The 14,441-nt window shown below is 34.8% G+C and overlaps 1 protein-coding gene across 3 annotated transcripts in view; it reads left to right on the top strand.

Moving 5' to 3' along the window:
- Positions 1–14,441, top strand: part of FGF12 (fibroblast growth factor 12) — a 544,556-nt gene that overhangs the window by 335,319 nt on the left and 194,796 nt on the right. The gene's annotated exons all lie outside the window — the stretch shown is intronic.

A 14,441-nucleotide genomic window follows, 5' to 3' on the forward strand; every position in this document is an offset into this window, starting at 1 on the left:
GATAAAAAAATCCTCCCATCCCAGGGTGTGTAGTCAATATGTATTCATAGGAACAAGGCAGACTTTCCAGCGCAAGATGTTGTTTTAATCCTAGAACCAAATAGGAAACATGTTATAATAATTTTCAGAACATTGTTTCTGGCACATCAAAATTACTTCTTAAGGTAAACATTGAATACATACATATGTATATTACATGTGATTTCATTTTGATTGAGGACAAAATTACTGATTTTAAAATAAAAATATTTTTTTTATTTTATATTCATTTAGAAAGAAAAATAGTATGATGATATTTTGGTAATAACAGGATAATAAAGACTAGTAGACCTGAAATTTTGTTTTTTAAACAAAATGCCAAATATTCAAAGTTTATTAATAATGTCCCTGGAATTAGTTTTTAACTAATTTAAGTATGGACGTAACAAGTTTAATAACTAAACTCAAATCAAGATGTAACAAAGTATATTTGCAGTTCAGAAGAATTTTGAATACAAGTTTCAAAGCCAATACCTCCCTGAGGATACATATATGTCCCACTGAGTTGTCTTCTGACTGGATATGATTTTGAGGTCAGTGTGACAATCTACTAAACTGCATGAGATAATCTAAGAAGGCTTATATTTTAGGTGAAATAGAAGTTAGATTAAAATGAAAGATTCGAGGGAAGATCTGCAATTCTTAAAGTGTGAAAATTTGCTTGTCCACCCCTTTTAAGTCATTCTTTGTTCACTTAATATTACACTTCACAAAATATGAATTACAATACAGAAAAGATCTTATTATGAAAATTTGCAGCTATTTCCCACATAGCTGATTAGCCTATTGTGGTTTGCATTGTTGTTTTGTGTTTATAAGAATGCATTCTCTTAAAAAAAAAAAAGCTTTCTTTCTTTCTTTCTTTCTTTCTTTCTTTCTTTCTTTCTTTTTCTTTCTTTCTTTCTTTCTTTCTTTCTTTCTTTCTTTCTTTCTTTCTTTCTTCTTTCTTTCTTTCTTTCTTTCTTTCTTTCTTCTTTCTTTCTTTCTTTCTTTCTTTCTTTCTTTCTTTTTCTTTTTCTTTTGAATGCATTCTTTAAATGATTCATATTTACAACAGATTACAGAAGAATGAGCATGTCTTAATTTCCATGTAAGATTTTCAAGTATTGCCATTGCCGTCTGTACTTGGATGTAGATTTAGTGAGGCTGCAAGTATTGATGAAAAGAATAGGGAGATTGCTTAGTTGTGTCACCTGCACTGTCCGGAGGTATCCTTTGATCTCAGTTTCTTTTTCTATAAAATGAGGTGGCTGGAGATAACGATATATTTTTTTTTAGAATTCAATTAGCCAACATATAGTACATCATTAGTCTCATATGTAGTATTCAACAATGCATGTGTACTTGGGTGACATACTTGGGTGGCGATAATAATATTAATGTCTTCTGTCAGCACCATCCATCCAACATTTTAAAAAGGTGAAATATTACAAATTGAGGAAGATAGATTCAATCCCCAAATAAGTGGAATAGTCATACTCAGTTCCACATGATGCAGCCATAACCCAGTCAGCTATCTTGCAGATGTATGACATTTATCATGGGTTTGTGCTCAAAGGGCAGGGGCAAAAGTGGGTTCAATGGACAAAAATCCTTCCTTCACCATTTCATAGAAAGATAACTAAAGGGATCCCTGGGTGGCGCAGCGGTTTAGCGCCTGCCTTTGGCCCAGGGCACGATCCTGGAGACCCGGGATCGAATCCCATGTCAGGCTTCTGGTGCATGGAGCCTGCTTCTCCCTCTGCCTATGTCTTTGCCCCTCTCTCTCTCTCTCTCTGTGTGACTATCATAAATAAATAAAAATTAAAAAAAAAGAAAGATAACTGAAAAATACTCTCTCTGCAGATGCTAGATCAATGTCTGGCGTAAATTCATACCTGTTACATGTATATACACATACACTTATACACGCGTATATGTACAAATATATATGCCTATGCATATATAGGCATAATGGCATTATGCATAACACACATATTGAGGGTGGTGCATTTTGTCAAATACTTTTAGAAACTGAATTCATACATTCAAAGTATCTTATTTTTATTTTTTATTATTTATTATTTTAAAAAAATATTTTATTTATTTAATCATGAGAGACAAAGAGAGAAAGGCAGAGACATAGGCAGAGGAAGAAGTAGGCTCCCTGCAGGGAGCCCTATGTGGGACTCTATCCCAGAACCCTGGGATTATGACCTGAGCCAAAGGCGTGACACTCAACTGCTGAGCCACCCAGGCATCCCTAAAATATCTTATTTTTAAAAGATAAACAACTGCACACACTTTTTGACATATTGGTTTTAAAAGTAGTTTAGATATACAAACATACAACTAGGATAAATCTATCTGGATGCTCAACCCCTAGCTTAAAATTTAGTTAAAAAATATCAGTGTATTTCCCACTGTGTGCTTTCCCTGATGGAGTTCCACTATCACACGTAACAGCTATCGTGAATTTAGCATTGTTTATTTCCATGCAGTTTTAAAAATACATTTTCCATATATGTATACTTAAACCATTTGTAACATCATTTTGCATGTTTTTAAACTTTTTACAAATGAGAGCATTTCTGTATATAACTTCTGTGTACTTTTCCTCCCTAATATTATGGTTTTGATGTGCATATGTGGTCGTATGATTGCTTTCTATCATTCATTTTCATTTCTGTAAACTATCTCTTTGCATGAAAATACCCAAATATATTTACCCATTCTCTTTTTGGTGGATAATTATCATCTCTATTTTAAGGCAACACAACTATATTTCTTATAGATGTTGAAAAGACCTTCCCTAACCATCCTTTATAAAATGATACATCTTACGTTGATACTCTCTCTTCTGATATCCCCCACTTTTCTTGTATTCATAGCTCTTTTAAGCACTACACACACACACACACACACACACACACAGTTGTTACTTGTTTGTTTTTGATCTTCCCCTTCCTCCCAGGAGAATGTAAGTTCCATGAGTGGGGAGAGATTTTGTTTTGCTCTTTAGTGTATCTTTAGAATGATCCCTAGTACATAGTAAGTACTCAACAATGGAATAAATGGAATGAATGGAACAAGTAAATGAATATCCTCCTGTGCATTTGTAAAAAGTTTCTCTGAGTCATTGGCTAAATACTCTACCCACCCAAATATTATTTTAACTTTTTCTTCTGAAATAATTTTAGACTCAGAAAATTTACAAAGTAATACAGGATATTTCTATATACTTTCCATCTAGTTTCTCTCATGGTATCATTTTATGTACAACAGTAAAATTATCAATGCCAGAAAATTAACAATGGTATAGTACTATTGACTGAGCTGTAGACTTAATTCAGATTTTACCAGTTTTTCAATTAATGTACTTTCTTCTGATTCCCCCCTCACCACATATTTTCATTGAACATTTTCCAATGCAAGCAATTTTTATTTATACTTTTTCTTAGTGGGGATAAAGGGTAAAAATATCAGAAGGATTTGAATTCTATTCATTTTTTTTAATAGGAAATTATAAACCTCTAAGATGTGAAAATGACTTTTCTTTCTCTACTTTGTGTGGGCAGGAGTAAAAGCATTTGATTGTTTGAAAAAAAAAATCTTGTTACTATGAGCATCTGTCAGAATTGTGCTGTTCGGTTCACTAGACATCATTAGGTCCAACCAACCTTACCATGGTATCTTGCATTGAATTGATAAAGACACCTGTTCTTTTGTTCATGAAGAAAAGACTAATTACATGTAATTGAGTACAAAAACAAATGGGTTTGTCAGCAGCAACAGATAAGAATCTCTGCAAATGTAATGATAACAAAAGATACAAAACTGTGTTGGAACACTGGCACAAAAAAGACAATTGCAGTTTGGAGAGTATTAATAGGAATATTTTACATAAAATTAGAAAGGTAATTATTCTGCTCTACTAGTTGCCATAGGAGAAGATGCATTTGAAGAGGTCAAACATGCTGGGGTGGAAACAATTAAGATTTTATAACCGAATGCATTGTTCTCTTTCCCTCTGAATAAAATATATGAACAATGATTTGAACATGAAATGAACTGCCTGATAAATTAGTACAATGGTGAAACTGGAGATATTCAAGCAGATGCTGTACCGGCCTTTGTAGGGAGTTTTACAAGAAAACCCTGTTGGTGTGGGAAGGGAGAAGAAGGTGGTTGGGGTCGTTTCAGAGCTCAGTGACTTTTAAAATCTCCTTCAGTCCTGAGATTATTTTTTTTTATTTTAATCAAGATTTTTAATTTTAATTCCCATTTAATTAATATCCAGGGTTATATTAGTTTCAGTGTACAATATAGTGATTCAACAATTCTATACATTATTTGCTCATCATGATAAGTGTGCTCTTTAATCCTCATCACCTATATCACCTACCCCACCACCCCATAACTATCAGTTTGTTCTCTATAGTTGAGTCAATTTCTTGGTTTGTCTATCTCTCTCTCTTTTTCCATTTGTTATTTTATTTCTTAAATTCCACATATGAATGAAATCACATGGTATTTGCCTTTCTTTGACTAACTTATTTTGAAGCATTATACTTTCTAGCTTCATCCATGTTGTTGTAAATGGCAAGATTTCATTCTTTTTTTTGTGACTGAATAATATCCCATTGTATGTATATACCACATCTTCTTTATCCATTCATCTATTGGTGCACATTTAGTTGTGCCAGTTTTTGGGTTGTTTTCTGGGTTACTTACACTAAAGGGAGTGTTAACTAGTATCCGTGGGATGAGGTGAGCCCCGGTCCTCCTACTCCGCCATCCCCCCTGGGAGTCCCAGTCCTGAGATTCTTTCAAAAATTATTTTGAATAGGTAAGATAGGTATATAATACAAAACCACAAATGTGCAAAAGGTATGCAGTTGAGAAAGAGAAAAACAATCCCTGCCAGCCAGGAACTGGCATGGCACTCCAGCAGGCCTTCGTGTACTTCTGTTGAATATACACAATTTCACAGAACACCAAATCAGACAAGGCCACTGTGATCATGGTGGATCATGACAAAAACAAGGCCACTTAATCATGTCTGAACATAGACAAAAAGAAGAATGTTGTCCAAATTACAAAATGATCAAATATTTCTCTATCCTGGCTTATATGAGTGGCTGCTTATTAATTCATCAAACACTGCTTTAACTTTGTTCTTCTTGTCTTATAGATAATATTTATTAACATATGCAATCATAGAATGACAGTCACTTCTTTAGAGCATCCAATTGAAGGTAAATCTACATTTCTTTGAGCCCTCCCTAAAATTCTCTAACTCAAGACCAAATGCTCTAACCCCTTCTACTGAGATCCCAGCTCTGCCATCGAGTGCATTTTTCCACCTAGCCATGAGTCATTAAACCCAACTTTGTTCAATCATAGGTATGTTTCTTTCCCTGGGAGACACTGACATAGTCAAAAGCAATTTTTTGTTCTCCTCTCTGCCCCCTGGCCACATTTCTTGGTGTTCTTCTGGATGTAGTCTGTGCATTTATCAACATATACCATGCAGTATATCTATATCATCTCCCTCTCCGTTATCTAATGCTTGTTCAGTACCTTTTTAACTTAAATTGTTATATCTATGATATTTTTCCATATTAGTACATATTTACATGGAATAATTTATTTAACCTAATTCTCTGTTGAAGGCTATTTCAGTTCTTTCTTATATTTTCTAATGCAAACAACACTATAAAGAATATCCTGGTTCATAAATAATTTGCATGTGTACAAGTGTACTTATGGGACAGATACTTAGAAGTAGAATTCTGGTTAAGGGTATATGCTTTTTTAATTTTGAAAGATATCTCTCTGCTCTCTGTCATATAAATTTACATTGAGGTTGTCTATTTCCTTATGTTCTAGTCAGCACAGTGTGTTATCAAACTTCTGGTTCTTTGTTACCTAGAGACATAAGTATTATTTGTCTTATTATGACATCGGTTGAGCACTAGTTCATGTATTTTAAGAACCATCTTCACTTCTTTTTCTATAAAATGCCTATTTATATCTGTTTCTATGAAATGTCTTTTAATTTGTAGGAAATCTATATTTTTAAAAATTAGCTCTTTATTATATGTGTTGTAGATTTTTACTCATTTTGTTTCTTGTCTCTGAATTTTTTGGCCATGCTTTATTTATTTTATTATGAATATACTTTTACGCCCTCAGCTTTTCTTTGCCATTTAAAAAGGCTTTATTCATTACAAGATTATGTTTTAGACAATTTTTCATGCTTTGTCTTAATAAATTAGTTTGACTTTTGTGCTTAATATTTAATTAATATGGAATCTGTTTCTTGAGATCTTTTGATTCTAGACCTCTAATATTTTATATTCCTAACTACTGATTACAAGTACACACACAATGTATTCTGAGTTTCAGAAATTCAGCTGGAAACTTAAAAATGTAGTCATCCAATTATGTTTTCTATACAATACCAAACATATGATGTTTTGATACCACCAACCACAAGTATATAGACACAGCCAAAGCCAACAGAAGCTCTGTATTGCTAAACTATCAACAAAAACCTGATCCACATGGTTAGTTAGGAAAAATTATCAAGGACATAAGGATTCTGGGAAGAATTATAAAGAGGTTACTCTCTGACCAGGAACCTTCCTGGACAAGGAGTTCATCTCTTACATCTACTCAAGCATACACATTATAGTTCGCATGGGAATGTAAGGGCTATATTATATCCAATGATAGGGATATTATTTTCTTCTACTATCATCTATCCTTTAAGAATATGTCATCAATTTGTATGTGTGAAATCACACCTATAAGCTGGATGAAAAGAAAAAAAAATGTATGTGTTATCCTGCTGATTTTCTTTAAACAAGATTATTTACATAATCTTAAGCAATTCTGTAGTACATATAATGTTGTTACTCTTATAGTGGCATATTTTTTCTATATCAAAATTAATATTTATCCTCAGCTTATAAATGTAGTTACTTCACTTGATTTTTTAATAAAGAAAAATACCTTTTGATTTTAATAGCTAGAAGAAGAGTGATGAACATTTCTTAGAAATTTGTTTTTGTTGACTGTGTTTTAGTTTTAAAGAGTATGCCTCCAGAAAATAGTTGTGGAAAGCATGAACAAGAACAAATTATTTCCTTGAATAGTTTACCCACTCACATTAAATAATAAGGGAATGACTTTCTAAACTTTTTGTAACCTTGGCCTCTTTCCTTCTTATTAGTCTTGTTTTTTTTTTTTTTTTGATCCTAAGACTTCTGTCCTCATGTGTCCCTCTAGTCAGTGAAGGAAAACATGAACCGTTTGAAATTATCCTTCTTCCTTGTTGCTTCGTGACTGTTTATGGGCATTTTTATAGGCAGTATGCCTAGTGGTTAAGAATCTTATGGGAGCTACTTAACCAAGTGTATTCCTAGAAAAAGCTGAGGGCTGAGATCATCTTTAATCTCTTTGTGGCTCTGAAAGGTGACCAGTATGTTGACCTTGAGCAAATCACATAACATTTCTCAGATTTACACAATCTCTGATTATACAAAATGAGACAAACAGAGATTTTAGAAGCCTTTTCATTCTCATATGGAAGGGAATGTGTGCTCAGAAAAACTGACTGGCAGCTTCCATTTCCCTAAATACCATTTGTTCTGAAAGGTATGTTACCAGCAGGAAATCCTCTTCAATTTACAAATCCCTATGTGGTATCTTCAAGGTGTGTATAAAGATCTAGAGAGTCATGCATGTAAATGATAGAGTCAGAATTTGCATCTGGGCTATCTGACTTAAAATTCTGTATCTTTGGGTTAGTTTTCTAACCTCTTCACATCTTAATTCCCTCATTTGTTTAGTGGGAATGATGATAGAACTTACATCATAGGATTTTTGAGCAGATGAAATGGGTTGATTCATGAAAAGTACTTAAAATCGTGCCTAAAACACAGTAGTTCCCAATAAATGTCAGTTGTTGCTATTATCATTATCATCATCATCTTCATCTGCATGGAAGAGAGAGTACTTGTTTGCAAGGAGTTCACAGACAGCAGCCATTTCAATAAGTATAATCCCTAATTGTGGCAGCTAATGTTACCTGAAAGTGTGGAAGTGCTGAGCTAGGAGGTACTGAAGAGTACTCTAAGACAGTGGTTTAGACAGTGTGTACTCCCTAGACCAGCATCAGCATCATCTGGATACATTCTTGATCCTCACACTAGACATACTGAATTAGAACTCTGGGCTGTGGCTCAGCAATCTCTGTTTTGACAAGCCCTCTAGGTGATTCTGATGCACTGCAGTAGCAATGACTGGTAGCTCTCCTCTGCCCCCAGGATTTGGATTCACATTTGCTGATTCAGGCAATCTCTGTCTTGGAACTGCTACACCTAGCTCTTCTGGTACCTGATTCCTAATGTAATAGGGAAAGCATGATGAAATTCAGACTTTGTAGTATCTCAAACATGTGTGGAGTTGGTTACATTTTTTTAAGCTTTCTAGTAGCCCCATTTAAAAATCTTTATTTTAATTCCAGTATATTTAATGTACAATGGATGAATGGATAAAGAAGATTTAGCATGTGTGTGTGTGTGTGTGTGTACACACAGTGGAATGTTATATTTGATTTATATGTGGAGAGAGTGCTCAATTCTGGACAGATGTATGATCAAACATAGGTTTGAGGGAATTATACGAATGATATAAGTAAGCCTATGTCTTGGACATTTTACACATGCTAATACATTTGCTTGGAATTACCAATCTTATTCAGTGGCTTCTCTGGTAAACCACTCTTATCCTTTAGAACACTTTAGAACTCTTATCTCCTTTATGTGAAGCCTTCTCCAGCTTTCCACAAACAGTTGCCACCTTTACACAGCAACCCCACTAACTCACTTCACCTGACTGTGTTTGAACCTTGTATGTACATTTATAGCAGCACAAGTCACATTAAACTGCAATTCGTTATCTGCATTTGTGTTTCCCCTCTGAGTGTGATGTCCTTATTTGCCCTTCTCTGGAGCACAGCAATGGACATTTTCCAAGATCTCATGGCAGATATGTTTCATTTAGCTGGCACACCTCACAGGGGAAAAGGAAAAAAATGAATGTATTCAAACAATGGATGTACCTGCTTTCCCTTACATTTTCCTCCTACCTGCCTAAGCCTTGAAGAGTTTTGAGTTTAGGATACCTCTTACTCAATGCTGTGAATACAGAGTGACTTCAATACAGCTTCAATGGAAGAGTATAAACCACTATATATCACTAATTGTAAGTCAAAGTGGCTTAGACTGCGAGTCAGATAACCTGGTTTGCAGTCCAGGTCCTGTCCTCATTTAGCTGCACGTTCTTGTTTAAGCTTCTGTACTCTATAAAATGAGGTGTTTGGAAAAGAGTAACTCCCATATCCCTAAAAGATCTAAAACTTTGAAAGCCTGTAAATTGGAAATGATTTTTGGTTTTATGTTTAAAAAACTTAAAATTTTCCCTTTAAACACATCATTAAAAAGGGCAAAACTTTAAGAGTGGATAGTATAATAATTTGTGCAATGAATTTGAAAACTATAGTAAATTCACTCTGCCTTCAAAATATAACAGAATCTGACCACTTTGCAATACCCCTGTTTACCACAATGTAGACCAAGTTGCTCTCATCCTTCGACTTTTACGATAGCCTTCTGACTGATCCTGTCACTTAATGCTTTCCCTCTTCAGTCTGTTTTCCACACAACAGCTAGAGTGACCCAGTGACCATGGGTCTTCTCTGTTCAGTCTCTTTCACTACACATCATTAAGGGTAAAAGCCAAATTTACTTTATGACCAATCTTGTTTTACATAATCCTGCCCATTACCTCTTGACTGCTTGCCTTCCTTTCTTTTGACTAGTCTTCTTGCTGTTCCTCAAACACAGCAACCATGCTCTTTCCAGAAGCCCTTGGTACCAGCATTCAATGTTTTCATAGCATTTTCTTCCTCCAAATATCTAAATAGCCCCTTTGCTCCTCATCTTCATTCCTTTACTCAAAAGTCAAGCCTTTTCACATGAAGGCCTTTTCTGGTTAATCGATACTTTTCAAATCCTGTCTTCAGTACTTCATTCTCCCTTGACAACTTGATTTTCTTCTTCCTTGAGAACACTTGCCACTGTCTTATATACTTATTTATCTTATTATGTCGCTTCTCCACTAAAATTCCCATTCCCCGTATATGCTACAGTACTTTGTCACTCATACTTGCTTATGTTATTTTTTTCACTAATTATAACATCCTCTAAAAATAAGATCAACTGCTTCTTGTCTCTGAAAACTTTTTCTGACTTCTTTAACTAGAAGTCCTGCTTTTTCCTCTGCATACGCTCTACATCTCTTAAGAAATTTATACAGTTTCATCTGTATGTATTTATTATGTATGTAACTTACTTCCTTTAGGTTATAAGTGCCTTGAGGTCATTGACTACATCTGATTTATCTCTGTGTTGGCATGTAATAAGGCCTTAATAATGAGTAATGGCTTAATAATGGATATGGATAGGTTAATTTATAGTAATAATAGTATAATCACACTACCATTTAAATTGAAAAGCTTAATTAGAATAAAAGCTCCACAGAGGCAGGGAGCTTTCTCTGCATTTTGGACTGCTGTATCTTCAGCATCCAGAATCACGCATGGCACATATTAGGTTGTCAGCATTTGTTGAATAAATGAATGCAAGTGAATTCTCAGAACAACCCCATCAAATATGAATATGACTTCGTTGAACAACACCCAGCTTGAAGGATTAATGCAAATTGAATCACATTGGCATTTTGTTTTGAGAATGACAGACAATTTAAGAGACTTCAAAGGATGGATAAGGAAGTCATTTTCCATTATGAAAATAAGAAGAAAATTGAGTATGCTTAGTCTGGAAAAGTGAACTCTAGAGCAATAATAGTAAAAGAAGACACTCTTGCATACTTTTAAATATATCTTCAAAGCATTATGTGAATATATATTCATGGTGATAATTACAGAGGCATCATTTTCTGAAAGTATGTAAATGATACATTTACCCATGAGAGAAGGAGCCATTGCTTTTATTATTCAACTAGGACCAGAAGCTAAATTTAAGCTTATTTTGTAGGGAACAGAAACCATACACTCAGGTGCTTAAAAAGTAAGAAGAAAGGGGGGGTAATTTCCTTGAAGTAGTAGAATAGGGTATTATAGTTGTGATAAACTAGAGATGATTAAAATCTCCCTGAAATTACCTGCTCCTAAGGTTCTGAGATGTGAGATTGATTTGGTCAAGGTAGAGTAAGGAAAATTCAGTTCCATTATATCTACATCTGGTGTTCAGTCCTCAATACAAATTATTGCTTCAGAGATTTTTCAGATTTGCTTACATTCTTAAACTTAATAGAGATAGTAATTAATGGCAGTGGGATTTCTCATATCTCTCTGGTTTGATTAGGTATCAGGTTATACCTACCAGTTTATTAAGGAATAAATCATAACTTCATTCTCATGTGGATGGACATTTTCCAAGGCATACTACACTGAACTGTAAAAGAAGAATTATATATTTTCCCTGAGGGATTTGAAAAAATAAAATGGTCACCTATGTGCCAAGTATTATTTTTTAATATGAGTTTGGGGTATATCAGAGAATAATAGTGAATGTTCACTGAGTAATTTTATAAATTTCATTCATTTAAGTATTATAACAATTCTATAAAACAGGTACTTTAGTCATGTCCACTTTGAAGATGAGTAAACTGAGGCAGAGGAAGTTTAAATAATTAGCTCATGGTCACATGAGATATTAGATGGTAGACCCATCTAATTTGAACACAGTGAGTTTAGTTCCAGAATTAATGGTTTTACCCACTCTACACTGAATTTCTCTTTCCTGGTTAATATTTCTCTTTCCTGGTTAATAATAAACGTTCCCTTAAATCATACCACTACATTTTCTCACAACACTTTTTTAAAGTATTAAAAAGGAAGTACAATTTACTTATAAAATATTATGGTGGTTTACTTTAGGATGGTATAAACACTGAACTTGAGAGGATTTTTCTTCAATATGTTTGATGTGTTTACATTGTATATTAAAATATTTTTTAGTGATAATTTTTTTTAGAAATAGTAAACCATTATATAATAATTTTAACATTCTTAATCCGGTGGCCAGTTTCATGTATCTGACTTGGGAAGTTTGAGGTGTGTAGGATGTGTGTGTTTGTGTGCGTGTATATATTTCCATGTATTATTCAGTAGCCTAGATAGAGTGGTACTGAACAGGCATCCCGCCAAGATCTAGTGAGGTTGCACTTAGTACATCTGCTTTTCCTGACACTGAGACAGAGTGTGGAGCACATTCCCATGTCAAAATATGTCTGTTCAGCATTACTAAGCCCACTCTGTCGTATTCTAATTGAATTTTTAAAAATACCCTAAAGAGAGCTTCTCTTTGCTTCCTCTTACTTTGGTATTGGCAAAAGACATCATTTTACTCTTACTTTAGTATATAGTAGGATCAGTTATGATCCTTGAGGAAGCAATGTGGTGTTGTGAGTATCTTATACAATTTCAGAGACAAAGACATCTCTGTGTTTATGGAAATTAACACACATTTCTCCATTTACCATCTGTATACACCTGGTCAATTTGCTTAGCATTTCGAAACCTTAGTTTCTCATCTACAAAATGGGAATTATATGTGAAGACTTAAAGTATATAATATCAAACTTGCCCTCGTGGAAGAGAGTGTGTTGGAAAGTCCGAAGAGGAGAAATCTCTGCTACCTGAAGTGTGAATAAGAGTAATTTCTGGGAGAGTGTAAGGCTGAGCAGAGCCATGAAGAATTGTATAATTGGTTTTCTTGGTGCCTATATACAGTTTCAACACTCCACTGAGCCCTAGAGTCAGCCTTCTCGTTTTTAAGGGAATTTGACTGAAGTTGAATCTGGATAGGATTCAACCCCACTGCACTTGGAATTTCCCTCGGAGTGGGTAGGAATGAATACAGTTACACGTGGTCTCTTAGTCCTTTGAGGCTGCTGGTGATCTAAGCTGGGAAAGCCTTATCAAGATGCAAGGGAAGACAGTCTACTTCCCCCTGATGTCAAAGTCCTCTGGAACACTGGCTCCGAAATTTTTGAACGTTAGAATCACCAGGTGGCTTAAAAAAAATCTTATGCCCAGGTCAATAAAATCAGAATCTCAGAGAATGGAATCAAGGCATCAATATTTTAAAATAACACAGTTGGTTCTGAAGTGTAGTCAAGTATAAGAACAGTGACTTCTTCTGGAACATTGCTTCTTATACTGTAGTGAGCATCAGAATCACCTGGAGGGCTTGTTAAACTACTGAGTTTGGGCCCTTACTCCCGGAGTGTCTGATTCAGTAGGATCTGGAAGAAGGGCTGAATGTTTGTATTTCTTTTTTTTTTTTAAGATTTTATTTATTCATGAGAGACACACAGAGAGAGGCAGAGACAGAGGCAGAGGGAGAAGCAGGCTCCCTGTGAGGAGTCTGATGTAGGACTCGATCCCAGGACCCCAAGATCATGACCTGAGCTGAAGGCAGATGCTCAACCGCTGAGCCACCCAGGTGCCCCATGTTTGAATTTCTAACAAGTTCACAGGACCACACTTTCAGAACCACTGTTTTAGAATAGTGCTTCTTGAATCTGAAGTGTATGGTAATCATTTGGGAATCTTGTGAAAATGCAAATTGTGATTCTGTAGGTCTTGGATGGGGCCAAAGATTTTGCCTTTTCTGTAAACCATGGGAGATGCCAATACTGGCCACAACAAGCTTTGGTCTACTGACTAGTAAGGTTTGATAAGCAACGGCATCATCTGGGAGCTGGTTAGAACTACCTCAGACCTATTGAATATGAAATTGCTTTTTAGCAATGCTGAACATTGGAATCATATGAGGAGTTAAAAAAAATATATTGATGCCTGGATTCAATCCTGAAGATTTTTATTTAGTGGGTATGGGTGTGGCCAGGATATCAGAATTTAAAAACAAATAAACAAAACTCCCAGAAGGTTGTAGTATGAAGCAAAAAACTTTGAGGCAGAGTTATACAATCAGATATTATTTTAAATAATAATATCATTGCTATACTTTTATGGAATATTCCTTAGTATTATATTGTAAAAAAAAAAGCTGGAGATGACAGGTAAATGGCCCCTTCGGGGTCCATAGCAGACATCACTAAATTGTTTTTCTTTTGTTTTTGGTTTGTTTTGTTTGGATATCACTAAAATTTTACAACAGTCATTGTGGCCTAGCCTCACATGTCTTCTGAAGACATAGTTTTTGGGCAGCTATGACAAACTGATGGGAGTTTCACATATGCCTGTCATATGCATGCTTCATCTTTATGAACACCAACATATTAAGGGAGAAGTGTGTTCT

This window comes from Vulpes vulpes, chromosome 3 (genome assembly GCF_048418805.1).
Source record: "Vulpes vulpes isolate BD-2025 chromosome 3, VulVul3, whole genome shotgun sequence".
Lineage (NCBI taxonomy): Eukaryota > Metazoa > Chordata > Mammalia > Carnivora > Canidae > Vulpes > Vulpes vulpes.